This window comes from Suricata suricatta, chromosome 14 (genome assembly GCF_006229205.1).
Source record: "Suricata suricatta isolate VVHF042 chromosome 14, meerkat_22Aug2017_6uvM2_HiC, whole genome shotgun sequence".
Lineage (NCBI taxonomy): Eukaryota > Metazoa > Chordata > Mammalia > Carnivora > Herpestidae > Suricata > Suricata suricatta.
Genome location: NC_043713.1, coordinates 43,183,022 through 43,200,783, shown reverse-complemented (window position 1 = coordinate 43,200,783; position 17,762 = coordinate 43,183,022). Strand labels below are relative to the sequence as shown.

The 17,762-nt window shown below is 36.2% G+C and overlaps 1 non-coding gene across 1 annotated transcript; it reads right to left on the bottom strand.

Moving 5' to 3' along the window:
- Positions 1-16,026: 16,026 nt before the first annotated feature.
- On the bottom strand, positions 16,027-16,133 carry LOC115278544. The gene has a single exon (XR_003902951.1). It is a non-coding gene; the product is annotated as a U6 spliceosomal RNA (small nuclear RNA).
- Positions 16,134-17,762: the final 1,629 nt, after the last annotated feature.

Sequence of the window (17,762 nt, the reverse complement as noted above, 5' to 3'; positions counted from 1 at the left end):
GCTTTTAAGCAGCTGTGTCACACTGTGAGCTCATGTTGAGCTCATGGTCATTAACACACTCAGGTCCTTCCTTGCATGAGCTGCTATCAAATGGATCCCCCAGCTTGGTACCTCTTGAATTGATTTTTTAAAAATCCAAATGGAGATTTCAAATTTATTTTTAATAAAGTTCATCTTGATATCTTTGCTCCTTGTTCTGGTCAAATAATTTCTAATTTTGTTACTTCAAGCACATTGTTAACTCATCTTTTCAGAGTATGTGATCTCTAAATTAAATGAACATTCTTTCCACAGCTTATGAAGATGTTTCTCAAAGTTTTAGTTTCTAGATTCTTTCAGTTTAATTATTTTATTTTTATACATTTATTATTATTACGATCATTATTATTATTTACTGCAAGTCAATACCATTTCTAGTAGGTGGAAAAGTTTTAAAGAGCTAAAAATACTGGTCACAGCTCCTTGATATTAACACTATCAACGTTTTATGAAATGTTGCATTCTTTCTCATTTGAGGAAAATTTACTGAAGAAAGCGGGAGCATATGGCATACATATTTTTGAAGCCATGCAGCACACACCCGTGTAGTTAAATTTTCTTTCACAATGCAATTTTAAAAGATTGTGTAATTTTTTTTCCACCCATATTTTATTTAACACACTCTTCAGTTGGGGCTTTATGTTATTTCTCTTTTCTTACTATCGTAAAAATAAAGCTGTGATAAATATTCTTGTGGATAAAACTCTAAACACACTGGAAGCCGGGGATTTTCACATCTTTCTGAGAGAGTTTCCCTCCCTGGTAAAACAATCACTTCCAAAGTGGCTTGCTCCAGGAACCTCGTGTCCTTTGATTATCTGATTTAAAATCCATCTTATCTTCCTCCCCAGACACAGTAACTCCTTATTACCTTTTTCTGCCTTGTTTTCTCCCGAGCAGTTATCCCATTTTAGCACATCACCTGATTTTCTTCTTTGTTTTTTATGGTCTCTCTCCCTTTCGCCGGAATGCAAGCTCTATGGACATTTTGTGTTTGTTCACTGCTGTATATCCGGCACTCGGGACAGTACCCACAGCTCATAAGTGCCCAATAAATGTCTGCGGAAAGAATATGAAAGAGTTTAGCTTCTTAGGGACACAAATTGCTTGAACACCACATACCCCTTGTTCCCTGCCGAAAGCTAACAGCATTCCTTTTTCTGCAGTGATGATAGTCTGTGCTCACTTATTTCTCTATTTGGCAAGGGATTTCCTCTCTGGGTCTCAGGAAGTCATGAGGCCACATGAAAGCTTGGCTGTGTGCTACTTATACAATATGCATGCCAATCTTCCCAACAACCATACCATTAGGTTTTACTCATTACACCAATGAAGACAGGGGACCCAGGGAGGTTAAGAAATTTGCTGGAGAGCCCCCAGTTAGCAATAAAATGTTCTTAATAAATTCTGACACACTGCGTCTCAGTAACCAGCTGAGTGACTCTGGGTAAACTATTTAATCTCTCTGATTCTGTTTTCCTCATTTATAAAATTAAAGGATTGGATCTGATCTCTGAATCTGACATTCGAATTAATTTGTGACAAGTATGACCTGTAGACCTCCAATAGAAAGAATTATTAATTGTGTTCTGACACAGGGACTTTTTCCTTTCTACTAACACCTCTATTAAACAAAGGAATTTCTTCAGGACCTTTATAATCTTGGAATTCTAAAAAGCAGAAGTAATTGGTCAAATATCACATTCTACAATGTCAAGTTAGGGATTACAGTGTAAAACTATCATAAAATACTGACCAGATATAAAATATTGAACCCTAAATCATTGTTTCTAGGCATTATATTTAAATTAAAAATTTTAATCATTCCTTTATTTTATGAAAATAATACCTAATTGTTTCTATAAGATAACAACAATCACTGAGGATATAATGTCTGTTCAAGTGGTCCTAAACCTTTCAAGTGTTAATTATTTACTCTTCCCAACAATGGCTGTGAGGTATGGAGTCCTCTTATTCCCATTTTAGAGATGAAGACACTTGAGTACAGAGAGTTTTAAGGAAATTGTCCAAAGTCCTACAGAATAAGTGGCAGAATCAGAATTTGGACCCATACTGTATAATTTCAAAGCCAATGCATGCAGAGATAGCACTATATTACCTGGTGTCTAGAGATTATGTGTTGGGATAATGCATAGGCCAAACAGGGAGCAAAAAAGATAGATTAGTTCTGTGAGATAACATACTAATTTCTGATGTTTTAAAACATGGGATTATAAACATAAATATAAATATAAAATGGGATTACAATAGAATGTATACAATAGAAAAAATATATAGTCAACACAATAATAATTCTATAATTCTATAGAATATAATGGAATAGAATTCTACAATATTAATCTTCTACACTATTCTTCATCTTTCTTACTTTTACTTTTAGTTATTTTACCAATCTTACCTACTGAAATACATAAAATACATTCTCTTCTTTCTTTACCTTCAAGCCATAGAACTACATAGCCATAGTTATAAAATTATTGTTTTAAAGAATTAGTAATAATATATTAACATCTTAATTTAGTACACTTATTACTACTTGGTGACTTAGAGCATGACTGTGTCAACCTACAAGGAAACTAGTATTCAGCAGCATTTGAATTAGTTGCCTCTGCTGATAATTAGCTTCTGTTACAGTTAGGTCAATTCTAAATTGCTTCGCTCCAATAATTTGTGATCCTATTCCTGGTTTTGGCATGTAGGTCATCTGTTTTAAGTCCGTAAATTCTGAATGACCAAATTTAATGAACATTCTTTGAATTAATTTTCCACTTTGTATGAATATCAGCAATGGTCAGTCCATGTTATCCATGCTGCTAATAGGAATGAAAGCAACCCAGGGGAAACAAAAACAAGAAAAACAACATTTTGTAGTATTCATATATTTGATAAATCTTCATTCAAAGGCATTCTGCAAGAGGAGACCTGGCCCCTGCCTTCATCTTCAGTGAGCTTTCGGTTCTAATCCTTAGACACCATCTTGGCTGGTAGTCTAATCAGGAACAGAATTTTGTTGTCACCATTTTCCATGAAGGTGGTTATGATTCCAGATTTCTGTCCATTTGTACCCCCCGTAAGAGAAGCCAATTATTAGCAGAAGCAGCTAATTCAAATGCTGCAGAATGAAATTCTCCCTCTAATTTAAGGGCTGACAAGTTCAGAGATGGAGAGCAAGTAGTAATGTGTATTAAGGTAAAAAGTTAAATATGTTATCACGGCTTCCTTGATACAACAATTCTATAACTATGGCTATGGAAGCCTCAGTTTTTTGTAAGGAGTAGAATGAAAGCTCTTGATGTAGAATTGCTACAAGTATAAAGGTATGGAACTCTCACAAATTAAATGTCATATGATAAATATGCACAAATCTAAGCATTCATAAAATATGCTTAAATCATCTAGCCTTTAATATCTGCAAGGATTTGTTACATTGGAATTATGTATATTATGCACAATGTTTATCTTTTCTATGCCTGAATCTTGCTGAAACAAATCTCATTTTGTTTATTATTATCTTAATTTTTCTGAGGTATGACTAACACATAACATTCATTTGGGGGTGTATAACATAATGAATCGATATTTGTATGTATTGCAAAATGATCACCACATGATGCCTCGTTAGCATGCATCACCACAAAATTTTTTTTCTGGTGATGAGAACTTTTCAAGATCTACCTTGTTAGCGCCTTTCAAATGTGCAGCACAGCACCATTAACTATATAGTCTTACTATTGAGCAAACAGTCTTAACTATTTTTAAAAAAGGATTTTTCATACATCTTTATGTAAGCAAAATATATCACAAATTAAAAGCATTCTCCTGGTCGCGTTAACTACCGTCATTTGTAATAGGGAGTTTTGATACAGTTTTTATTTTGGCAAGTCAAAATTGACAAAACTAAATGTTGGCATAGAGCCACGTAAAAAATGAACTTTTAATCTGTTAACCAAAGTGAACTGCTATAAAACTTGGCTGTCGAAACAGGAGTTATGGCTTTGTAATGTGAATACAGCTATAAGTGCAAGTTTCTCAGGCACCTGTCTATCAAAAGACAGAATGCGCTGAACCCTGTGGCTGTTCCACTGGGTTCACTCCTAAACATTGGGGCCAGGAAGATTTAGGCAAAGGCACGAAAAAGAAGAGGTTTGGTGTGAAGCTTCCTTCCAGATTTTAATGCTTTATGTCTTCCACGTTTCTTATGGTGATAGTCTATTGTTTTTACCTTGAAAAAAGTTCCTTTCATGTAAATGACGTTTCTGTTCTAAGAAATGCTTAAAAATCATATTTTTATTGTTAGGAAAACACAAAGAGCTTTTTATAAAATTATTTAGAGAAGGAACTAATTCTTTTCTGGCTCCTTCCAGGCAAAGAAATGAATTTAGCATTCTTTCTCTGGTATGGTATTGGATTGGGCACTGCAGGTCAATGCCTGCAAAGTAAATATAGGTTTTCACCAGGGACTGTTTCAGGAAAGGTTCTGAAAGAACAATAATAATTAACATATATAGACTCAAATTAGGCAGAAATTATAAATCTCCAACATTTATGAGGTAGCACAGAGCATAAAATATGTAATTGGGAAATCAGCTTTTATAAAACCTAAAATCTTAAATCAAAACAAGTGACTCTAACCACACATTTGACAATTGCTACCATCAATCAAACATCTATTATGCATTAAGCACAAATATAGATACTTAACATATGTCATCTAATTGAATTATACAAATGCAAAAGGGATTGCCAGGGGAGAGAATAATCAATCCCAAGAGCATTCATTAGAGATTTCTAAGGAAGAGAAATGTTCTTGAAAATAAAAGGAACCAGCATGAATTATATGTCACACCAGTTGTCAACAACATTTGGAGAGGAGTCCAGAATTTTTCTATGAACTTCAGTCCATGGAAACAAGCACACTACTTTCCCCACTTCTATTTAGTGCACCATTTTTTAAAGTTGACAACCTCCTGCAGGGATGTTCTGAAGACAGAGACATCTTGTCAGAATTATAAATGTTCTTGGTGGATGAGGCAGAAAGGGCTGACTGTGTAGGACATTCCTGACAAGTCCTCAGGATTTGAAATCGTAACCATCTTTTTGGCTAGGGTGGCTTTTTCTTTTTCCTCTGTTTTTCTCCTTCTCCTTGTCCTCCTTCTTCTCCTCCATCTCCTTTTTCTTCTCCTCCTCCTCCTTCTCCTTCCCTTCCTCCTCTTCCTCCTCCTCCCCCTCCTCTTCCTCCTCCTTCTTCTTCTTGAGATGTATTTAAACTTTGAATTGATAAGGACAGAACTTTTCAATTTAGTTACCTATAATCATGTAGAAAAGGATGTGCACATAATTTAGCACATAGTAGATGTTCAATATATATTTATTTCATATAACATCCCCATCACTGCTGACAACTTCTGCATTAAAGGTGAGTTGCTGACTCAAATGGTTGCTAGATGGGACAGGTAGGGTTGTTAAGTCACAGGGCAGCTAGTCTATACCTCTTCCCCTTCTGCTTCCAATGTGAGCCATGCTCTTGCTATAGTCCATACAGATACATAGAGATAGATCGATAGAAAGACAGATATAAGGTAAGTGTGTGTATCTGTGGAGTAATATACATAAATATGTGTATGTGTGCATATATGCATATATATGTACCTGTGTGTGTGTGTGTGTGTGTGTGTGTGTGTGTGTGTGTACATTTGTGTTTGGCATATATATTTACCAATTCCTTACCTTTCTTTTGGAAACAGTTGCACCTTCTTATCCCAAATGATATATATACCCAGCCCACACCCTTAAAAATACCTTATTCATCTTCTGGAATTTTTTATTTTAGTAAATGGTGTCCCCACCCACACAGTTGCTCGTTTATTCTCCAGACCTAAGAGTTTTCTATCTCTCTTACACTTTTACTTCTAATCCATCATCAATCTCTTTTGACTCCATTTCTATGTTTTTTCCCCAAATACATCTACTCCTCTCCATTTCTACTAATATTACTATCGTTAAAATCCAACGTTTTGCCTGAATTACTGCAAGTGCTTTATGATTGGTAATCTTGCTTTTATTCTTTTCCCTCATCCTGTCACCTAAGATGTTTTGTTAGTTCACTTAGAATAAAACTGACTTTACAAGGCTTCATAAGTGTGTATGCTTTCCAGCTCCTAATCTTGTCTGTGTCCGATAACCTACTACTCTTCATTCAATACACTGGCTTCCACGGGTTTCATTTATTTGGACCTTTGCATTTGCTGCTTCCTTTGTTTAAAATGCTCTGCCTCTTGATGTTCCCAGGGGTTGACTCTTCCTCAACTCAGATAAGTTCAGACATCACCTTTTTTGTGATACCAATGTCCCCCTCCTTAATTCACACAATCTCTCCACCACCTTTGTGTTCTGTTTCTTCCTTGACACCTACCACTACCTTAAATTGCAATGTTCATGCACACATTTGCTTATTTACTGCCTCTTTTCTCCCACTAGAATGTGAGGTGCCTTAGAGCAGGAGTTTATCTGTCTTGTTCATCACATAACTCAACATATGAAAAAGTGCCTGGCACAGAGTAGCACACCTGTAGAAGAATGAACTAAAGGGAATAAAGAATGAATGTTCCAATGTACTTTCCACAAACTGTTGAAACTGAAACTAAAAAAAGAATCAGTTATCATCTCGAAGGATTGAATCCTACAGAGAAAACTCAAGAGCTATTGGTATCCATGTTTTCTGCTACTGGGCCAAAGCAATGAAAAGTAATGACGCCAATTGGAAGAAAGAGGCCAGATGAGAACTAATGATGGTTTTGACAGTATTCCCCTTTCTTTGAGTTAAGACCCAAATGTGCTCCCTCCCTTCACAGATGATTATTCAACTTGTGCCTAAGATATTCCAACATAATTTTAATAAGTGTCTGTCTTTTTTTCTTTCTTACGTTATTTTTAATTTGGTTCCTCAGATTTACAATTAAAGACTTCCATGTTACTTGGTATTGCTTGTCTTTCTTAACTTTTCTTCTGTTACTGTCACCTAACTCAAAGCTCTGACCATAATACACTTCTTTCTTCTCTCTCTCTTTCTCTGTCTCTTGGATGTTTGCACATGTATTTCCATATGATCAAAATATTCATCGATTTTCCATTGAGAAGATCTTTCTGACATCCCAAACATAAGGTTTGTACTACTATAGGCTATCATAAGATTCTATATTCATCCCAGTGAAGCATTAACAACCCATCTGGATTCCTATTTCTGTTTCTTTCACTGTTTTCTATTTCTGTGGGTTTTTGTTTGTTTGTTTGTTTGTTTTTCTACTGTATCATTGGTGCCTACCACAAAGTCCAACACATAAATCTATGGTGACTGAATGATTGAATCACAGATACATGGAGCTGTTTTGTTGGTAGATAAAGCAGAACTAGGAGGTAACAGAATCTGAGTATTAACAGTCTATTCCACATCAGACTATTTCCTAGTTTCGAACTGATTGATACTGCTTTAAAGTTTTGAACTGATTTTTACCTTGGGCTTGGATAAGATTTATACCCATATTTTTCACTAGGTTTTTTTTTTTTTCTTGAGGACCTTTTTATTTTTCTGATCATGTTCCCCTTTTGCACTAAGGGCTTTATTTTTTAAAGAGTTTTCTTCCTCCTCATTTGAGGGAGGTTTCCACCTATTAGTGCCATTTGGTTTGCCACTTTGTCAACTATTGGCAGCATGCCAAGCCACTAGGCACCTTGTTTAAAATAAGATCATGTTGAGAATAAAAAATAAATCCACACCATCAAGATCACTTTCTGTTTAGTGTCTTGCATGGGCTAACATTTTTAAAAACACTTTTTAAAAATCAGAATTACTACACTATCCTTGAATACTTTTAGTTTCTATATTCCTTACATAGTCCTTAGTGCTGTAAGGAAACAATTAAACTATCCAGGTTTCTTCAAGTTCATTTAATAGCCGAAAAAAATAGAGGGCTCGATTTATGTCATGTGCAGTTGTTCCCAAGGGAAGAAAATGTTTCAATTGACCATGACTGTGACCCATTACTGCACTCTTACGCTGCAGAGTCATGATGAGTCTTGGTGTTCTGTGGGACTTGGTGCAATAATTTTTTTCCCACTTACACTTCTTGGATCTTATAACTGCAATGACACTAACAGATGACACTTTGCTTGTTTTGCTGGCACTTTTTTCATGAAATTTGTACCGTTACTGAATGAATTTACAACATTACATGAATACTGTCAAAGATTCTTTATAAAATTGAATTCTTACAGCAACATATAAGGAGAAAACTAGAAAACCTCATAAAGGGTGAAGATTCCAAGGAAGATATTTATAAATAGAAATAAATTGTCAAAGACTGATTATTTCATATAACACCATATCAATTTGCCTACCTCCATGGGATTCAGATAGAGAAGATGAGCAGTGGGGCAGAAATATTGAACTTAGCATTCTTAGCATCTTGGAAGTTAATGTAGGGATCGGATCATCCCAGAATTAGATAATTGTAAGGATATGGAGCCCTGTTTTTAAATTCAGTTTTGGTCTGAGAATGGAGGGGTGGTAGAGTTATTTGTTTCAATTTTCTGTAGTACTCCTGAAATCCATGTTAGGGGTCACATTGGAAATGCAGCGTACAATACTCTTTCATTCAAATTCTGAAGGTAGAGTTAATAATTTCAAAAACAGGATGGAAGCCATTTGGTATAACTAAAAATATTAATGGGTTAGCAATGAGTCCTAGTCCAAATCAAAACTAATCTCAGAAGTGATCAATAGAAACAGCGAGCTCTTCCACAGTACAACTAGTCTAAAAATCATGTGAAATGCAGAAAATATCACTTCATGGTGTCAGCACTGAAGTTACAGATTTTAATCAGGTGCTATTTTGATTACAGTTAGTCTCCAATGATGAACAGGTTATGCATGCATCTAAACTTGATTAGGAAAACAGATATTTGTAAAGAATTTTTCTTTTCCTATTAAAAGGACATTTCAGATGATGACTTCTTACAAGGTTGCTGAGAGAAACTTGCAGAACCCAAATGTAAGTGAGGGGTGATATTAATGAAGTGTCCAAATATTAAATCCTGGGTGCAGATCTAATACCTCACATCTCTATAAGAACATATTACAGAGGACACAAGGTTCAGATTGCTTAAAGAAATTGCTCAGAGTATTGACAGTAAATTATAGACCCATTACTTGAGACACAAAATATGTTTAAAAATTATTTTGCAAGTATTTGTTTGTGCCAACTAATTAACACAGTTTTGGATTTAGGCATAGGGAGAAGTGAAGTGCTGGTAAAAAAATTTTTTAAAGTCAAATATTCTGAGGAGAAATAAATTAGGGAGTTGGCTCTGCTGAGGTGTCTATTCTCCTAGACCACCTTCCCTGAGTTAAACTAGTTTTGTATATCTTCTTTCCCATTCTATTTTCCTAATTTCCCATTCACCTTCCCAACATAATTGTACTTTACGATGGATTAGTGTGAATATTCCAAATTGTTTGAAGTTCTGACTTAATTCTATTTAAATTATTTGGATTTCTGAGTAAGAAAGAGGTCACTCTTTGATATTTTCATATCTCATGTCTCTATTGGTGGGTTTTTTAATATTTAACTGGTGGGGGTTTGGGAAGTCCTGTGGCTCATAGAGAGAGGAAGCCGTTAATAGCAGGCAGTGGCACCCAAGAGCAATGACTCTGAGGAGTGTGTGGTTGGAATGAGAGGAGGAGGGAGGAAGGAAATTGGGAAATCTGCAGTCACGGGTAATTTGGCCGTTTTTATTTTATATTTTTGATGTTTATTTATGTAGAGAAAGAGAAAGGAAAAGACAGCGGGGGAGGTTGAGAGAGAGGGGACAGAGAACCCCTAGCAGGCTTTGCAGTTGTCAGTGCAGAATCCCACGTGGGATTCCCAAACCCAGAAACAGTGAGATCCTGACCTGAGCCAAAATCAAAAGTCAGACGTGTAACCAACTGAGCCACTCAGGTGCCCTAGTAGGTTGGCTGTTTTGAGATGGAAGATTTCCCCTCCACTTCTGCGATTTTGCGTACCACATCAATGCTTGGTTTCATTGGCCCATATTGTAGGTCACAGCCTCCATTGCTCAGTCTGTTAAGCATCCAACTTTGGCTCAGGTCATGATCTTGCCATTCAGAGTTTGAGCCCCTCCTCTGGCTCTGTGCTGACAGCCCAGAGCCTGGAGCCTATTTCAAATTCTGTGTCTATCTCTCTCTCTGTCCTTCATCTGCTTGTGCACACACACACTCTCTCTCTCTCTTGAAAATAAATAAACATTTAAAAAAATTTAAAGAAAAAGTCACTGTTATCTAGAAAGAAAATCTGGAAAATCTTGAAAAATCTGGAAAATCACTACTGCTAAAAAAATACTTTCCTCAAAATAAATTGGCTTTGGAAATGGGAGAACTCTGTATTGACCTGAATTGTTATTTTTTGTTCCACAATACTCCACCAATTTTATTACATGTACTGCTAAAAATAATGACTGAATTATAAATGATACAAAAAAAAAAAGGAACAAAACCAAGCAAAACACAGCAAAATACTGTCCTATCTAAAGAAGTTATATCTCTTGGTGGCATTTCAATTAAAACAAAATCTATCCAAGGTAACATGATAATGTTTACTGGCCTCTATTTATTGTAAACGCATAGATAAAATGCAAATTCTCACTAAAGCAAAAGTTTATTACAATTTTCTTTAGATAAAATGAAAATATTCATCAACACCCAACCCCCCATATAGCTTGGAGCTAATTCCCATAAAACTTACATTTTTAAATTTATAAGTCACTTGGCTCTCACTCAACTGTCAGGGGCTTAATGTACAATGTATCTTGCTTCCAAGTTCTTATCAAAATAAGTAAGTAAAATAGATTGTAAAGTCAGATGTTGACACAATTTACTGCTGCTTGTTTACTTTTATTTTCCATTGTGAGAGGTCTTTGAAAGCAATTTCCCATATTGTCCTCTTGCTACGCCTCAAAATAGAAGCGAATACTGAATGTCAAACTCCCTTTCCTCCCTAAAGAACCAGAGAATATTCTTATAGAAAGTCAGAAACACCCTCTTGCCTGAGGGCATATCATCTGATACTGAGGAATGGCACTCTTGACCATAGAATATTTCCAACACTAAACTTGCATGAACTTAGTCAGAAAACGGGAGCTCATAGTCCTTTACACATCTTGGAACCACTCCAGCAAGGAGAGGAGTTACCCTTCCAGGAGAAAAACTATAAATATTTTCAGTCCCTTTTACCTTTAAAGAGAGACTAGTGTATTGGTTAAGGATAGAAACTTTGAAGTCATGAACTGGATTCAAATGGTGGTTCTACCATTTTTAGGGTGGAACTTTTGGACAACTCACACTTCTTGAAGTTCTTTTTTTTTCATTTGTCATATAGGACTAATAGTATTTAGGTCTTACCCTTGCCAGAGTCCAGCTCCAGCAGGTCCAGGGCTTCCTGAGGGATGGATGGTTTTGGCTAAAGGCAGAGGGATGAGAGAGCCACGAGTTTCTTTCTGATCACCAGGCAGCCATCACTGCACAGACCTGAGAGTCAGCTTTATTTATGGTAAAAAAAAAAACAAAAAACGTATGGGGTAGAGCACAGAAGTGGCATTTGCCTTAGACAATGATTTCTGATGACAAATTCCTTTGGCACGTAAAAATTTCCCAGAACCTAGTTTGGTAGAAGAATCATGCCTAATCTTTATCAATAGTGATTGATTTGGTGATTTCGATGCTTATCATATGGGGAAGCAAGGTATCTTCAGCACTCAAATACAAGACAATGTTTTTAGCATAGCAAAAGCAAAAGTTAGTTCTTTGTGAGCAGGGGTCAAGAGCCTGTTTTCTTGAGGGGAAGAAAAACAGGTTTCTCAGGAAATGCAATATTTGCTCCCATAATCACAAAAGAAGAAATTCCCATAATAAGTTCCTTCACAAGGTGTAATCTGCATATTTTAGAATAAGGGGACAAGTTACTCCCGATACCAATCAGCAAGGTGCCTTGGGGAGTCAGTGCTCAAAAAATAATTGAGTAGGGAGTAGACCTTTATCACCATCTGATGATGGGAGGCCATGCAAAACCCGCCTTAACCTCACAAGGAGTATTCTCAACTTAGTTCAGAAATGCTCCCAAGATACCCTGAAGACTAAATGGTATAAAGAATGACAAAATCTAAGTTGAATGCTTGCACATTATAGGCATTAAATAATATTTTTGTTTTGTCCTGAGAAGCAGAGCCTGAGTTGCAGACTCTTGGTCAGGAGGTTTATTGGTGGAGTATTCTCAGGAGGAGATGAGAAAATTGGGAGAGGCAAAGGGAGCATGTTTGCAGAATGTAGCCTCAGCTAGGAACTGGCTTTACTTTGGTTTCCCCAGGAAGGTTTGCAGCTAAAATTACATTAGTTAATCCCACGTAGAGGGCTGTGAAGATGTAGCCTATTCCCCATGGGAACTCCCATTTGGCAAAGGGAAATTCTCCACAGAAGAGTGCCTCTCTGAGTCGTTGTCATAACACTAGCAGCAAGAAGAGAGAATACCGGTTGGTAAAGGGGATCTGGATGGGACACCAAAGTGCCCACTAGGGCTCACGGCTGTCACTGCTCAAATCTGTTTTCTTCTTATGCCAAGTACACCTACCCAGGCACAGCTTCTCCAGGATTCTGGGTGGTCACAATTTCTGGGAAAACTTCAAAGAGGGGAGGGTTTGCTGTGCTGTAGGTTGATTGAAAAGACCACCAAACGCCGAATAGAAGCGAGGCAAAAATTTATTTACGGCTGGGCCAAACCTGATCTCCTGATGGTAAGGAGAAAAAGTGCAGAGAATGAACCCCAACAAAGGTTACAGTGTGATTATATAGACATACATAGGATTCTATGATAGCCAATTACATTGTGATCACCAGTTTTGGCAGGAACCTATCAAGTTAGTTCTTTGTTCTTCTAAAATGACCAATCATAGTGGCACAGCGACTAAGCAATTTTCTGTAGGCGTGGCTTTGGTGAGACCACAGAAAAGGGGTGGGGGAATGGTTTGCAACAAATCATCCAGTACATTCCATAAATAAGTTAACCCATTACATTCTATAAGCTAACCTACAGCAAGCTGGACAAATTAGAACTCCAACGCTGCTTTTGTTCCCAATGCTGTAATTCAGTGGTTCTCAATCAGGGAAGATTTGACAATGTCTGGAGACATTACTGCATCACCATATCTGGAGGTGCCACTGGCGGAATGGCCTACAATGCACAGAGCAGCCCCCATAGCCAAAAATTATTCAGTACAAAGTGTCAAGAGTGCTGAGGTGAAGAAATGCTGCTATCACTGATACACATCATTTCGTTGATTTCTCCACCTGTTCTATATTCTCCTTCCCTCAGTGAGCACATAGCGTCCAAGTGGCCGATCTAGAGAGTTAACTGAGACTCACATCCTGGAGTCATCTGGGCCGTATTTAGCATGCTCTGTCAGGTTCCAGTTTCGGTACAAACACATTTAGTTAAATTTGGATATGGAAGTTTGGAAAAGATGTTCCAGTGAATCACGTGGGTATAAAACATTAGACATTCAGCTGTGGCAGTAGCTAGACTACCCTGAGTGAGAGGAAGCGTATGGTGTAGGGCCCATATACAGCCCTGTGGACTGTGGCTGGGCTTCCCCGACCTTTCACTTGATGGGTCATAATGGTAACTTCTGGCTACTTGATTATCTGCTATCTATAGGTGAGAAGTTTGGTTTCTACCATGACCTAGTAGTAATAAACTGGTTGTTTTATTTTGTTGTAAGAGCTTTGTATGTGTAACTCACATACTTTAATTCACTCTTTTGAAGTGTATTATTTGTTGTGTTTTAGTTCATTTACAGAGTTGGGCAATGATCACAACTATCTGATTTAGAGCATTATTATCATCACCAAATAAAACCCCATACCCATTAGCAGTCTCTCCCATTCTCTCCAATTACCTCAGTTTTAGGCAACCATTAATTTATTTTCTGTCTCCATGGATTTGCTTATTTTAGAATTTGCACATAATTAGAACCACATAATATGTGGCCTGTGTGTCTGGCTTCTTTCACCAAGCATAAAGTTTTCAATGTTAAATATTAAAATTTATTTGTTTACCATTTATTTTACAATAAATACATTTTAGCTGTATAGATATACAAAATTTCATTTATATGTTCATCAGCTGATGGATATTTGGGGGGTTTCCACTTTTGGTCTGTTAAGAATAATGCTGCTGTAGGGCACCTGGGTGACTCAGTCAGCTAAGCATCTCAAGTCATGATCTCGTGGTTCATGGGTTCAAGTCCCATGTTGGGCTCTGCACTGTCAGCACAGAGCCTGGAACCTGCTTCAGATTCTGTGTCTCGCTCTCTCTCTGCCCCTCCTCCGCCTTCACTCTGTCTTTCTCTCTGTCTCAAAAAAAAAAAAAAAAAAGAATGCTGCTATGAACACCAGTGTACAAGTCTTTATGTGGACATATGTCTTCCGTTCTACATACTGAGGAGTGAAATTGCTGGGTTATATGGTAACTCCGTGTTTAACATTTTAAAGAACTGCAGAGTTATATTCTAGTTTGGAAACAGGCTGCACCATTTTAACAAACTGACAATTATTTTAACCACCCTAGTAGGTGCTACTCTTGTTTTTGTTTTCATCATGGTTTTGATTTGCTTTTTCCTAATGCCCAATGATGTTGAATATCTTTTCATGTGTTTGTTGACCATTTATTTATTTTCTTTGGAGAAACATTTATTCAAATTATGTGCCCATTTTTGAAATGGGCTGGTTTTTTAAAAAATTTTTAGTGGTTAAAAGAGACTCCCCTCAGCCTGGTCATTGAATTGTCTTGGCAGTGTTGTAGAAATCAATTGACCTTAAATGTGAGGATTTCTGGACTGCCAATTCTATTCCATTGATCTACATATCTCTCTACATACCACACTGTTTTTATTACAGTAGTAGTTTTGTGGTGAGTTTGGAATCAGGAAGTATGGTCTTCCAACTTTGTTCCTCTTTTTCAAGATCATTTTGTCTACTTGCGGCCTTTGTACATCTATACACATTTTAGTGTCAGTTTGTGAATTTCTGCCGAAAGTCATCTGGGATTTTTTTAAAATGTTTATTTATTTTTGAAAGAGAGAAAGTACGAGTGGGAGAGAGGCAGAGAGAGGAGTGCAGAGGATCCAAAGTGAGCTCCACGTTGACAGTGAGCCCCATGCAGGGCTCAAACTCACAAACTATGAGATATGACGTAAACTGAAGTCAGATGCTCAACGGACTGAGCCACCAGGCACCCCAAGTCATCTGGGATTTTAACCGAGATTGCATCGACTCTGTAGATTGAGACAGGGAGTACTGTCTTCTCCCCAACATTGTCTTCCTTGCACTTTTCAAGGATGATTTGTAGTTATCAATGTACAAACTGTGAACATCTTCTGTTAAATTAATTCCTAATTATGTTTTTATTGTTATTGCAAATGGAATATTTCATTAATTTCATTTTTGGATTGTTCATTGCTATTTTATAAAATTTCAATGAAATTTGAATATTAATCTCATATCTTACAACATTGCTGAACTCATTTATTTATTCTAATTGTTTTACTTTTGTGCATATAATTCTTTAGAATTTTCTATATACAATGTATGCTTTCTGCAAATAGTTTTTACCACTTCCTTTCTAAACTGAATGCCTTTTATTTCTTTTTCTTACCCAATTACCTTGGTTAGACTTCCATTACATGCTAAATAGAAGTGGTAAAAGTGAAAACTTCTGCTATGTTCCTAATCTTAGAGTGGGAACATTCAATCACCATTAACTATGGTGTTAGATGTGAATTTTTTACAGAAACCATTTATCATATTGAGGAAGTTTGCTTTTACTTCTGGTTTGAGAGGTTTTGTTTTTGTTTTGTTTGTTTTTAAATATGGAATGCTTCATGAATTTGCATGTTATCTTTGTGCAGGGGCTATGCTAAATTTCTCTGTATCATTCCAATTTTAATGTAAGTGCTGCCAAAGTAAGCAATGGTGTGAGTTTTAATCCTGAAATTGTGCTTGATTCTGTCAAATGTGTTTTCTGCATCTATCGAGATAATCATGTGGTTTTTGTCATTCCTTTATTCTACTGATATTGTATTTTGCATTAATTAATTATCAAATACTTAAATAATGGTAGAATCTTTGTGTAAATCCCACTTGCTCATGGTGTATAATTTGTTGATATATAGCTGGATTTCATTTTCTAGTATTTTGTTGGGAATTTTTGCATTTATATTCAGAAAGGATATTGGTCTGCGGTTTTCTTTTCTCATGATGTTTTGCCTAGTTTTAATATTAGTATAAAACTAGCCTCATAGTATGAACTGGGAAACTTTTCTTCCTATTCCATTTTTTGGGAAGAATTTCAAGTCGACCTTTATTCTTTTAAGTGTTTTAAAATTCACCAGTGAAGCCATCTGAGCCTGAGATTTTCTTTAGAGAAAAATCTGTTCAAGTTTTTTATTTCTTACTGAATCAATTTTGATAATTTGTGTCTTTCTAGAATTTTTTTTCCATTAGTTTGTTATCTAATTTGTTGGCATACACATTTTTGTAATACCTCTTTTAATGCTTTTTATTTATATAAGGTGAATATTGATATTTTATCTCTCTTTTTAAAAATTTATTTAATTTACTTATTTTGAGGGAGAGAGACAGAGAGGCAGAGAGAGAGAGCGAGCAAGAGAATCCCAAGCAGACTCCATGCTGTCAGCATAGACCCCAGTGGGAACTTGAACCCACAGACTATGAGATCATGACCTGGGCTGAAATCAAGAGTGGGATTGCTCAACTGACTGAGCCACCCAGGTGCCCTTTGATGTCTTCTCTTATATTGTGATTTTAATAATTTGTGTCTTCTCTCTTTTTGGTGGTCAGTATAGCTAAATGTTAATTGGGGTGAATTTTTGAAAGAACCAACTTTTGTTCTGTTGATTTTCTCTATTGCTTTTTTCTATTCTTTATTTCACTTATTTCCACAGTATTCTTTATTTTTCCTCCTCTGCTTGATTTGGGTTATTTGCCTTTTTCTTTCTAGTTTCTTAGGTGGAAGCTTAGGTTGTTTGTTTTGAGATATTACTTGTTTTTTAAATATAGGCATTCATATGTATAACTTTCCTCTCTAAATATGGTTTTAGCTGTACCACATAAGTTTTGGTATGTATCTCCTAATATTCAGTATTCATTTTCATTTATCTCAAAGTATTCTGTAAGTTTTGTTGTGATTTTCATTTTGACCCATTGGTCACTTATTTGCATATTAGTTCCACATGTTTGTGAATTTTCCTAATTTTCTTCCATTATTGATATCTACGTTCATTTCTTTGCCATCAGAGAACATATTTTAGCTGACTTTCTCTTTTTAAGTTCATTGAGGCTTGTTTAAACCCTAACATATGGTCTATCCTGAAGAACGTTCCATGTGCTTTTGAAAAAAATGTGTACTCTGCTATTGTTGCATAGAATGTTCTATAGATATCTGTTAAGTGTAACTGGTTTATAGTACTGTGTAAGTTCTGTGTCTATGTTAGTCATCTGCCCAATTTATAATATACGTTATTGAAGTGGGATATTGAAGTCCCCAACTCTTTATGTTGACTTGTCAATTTCATCCTTC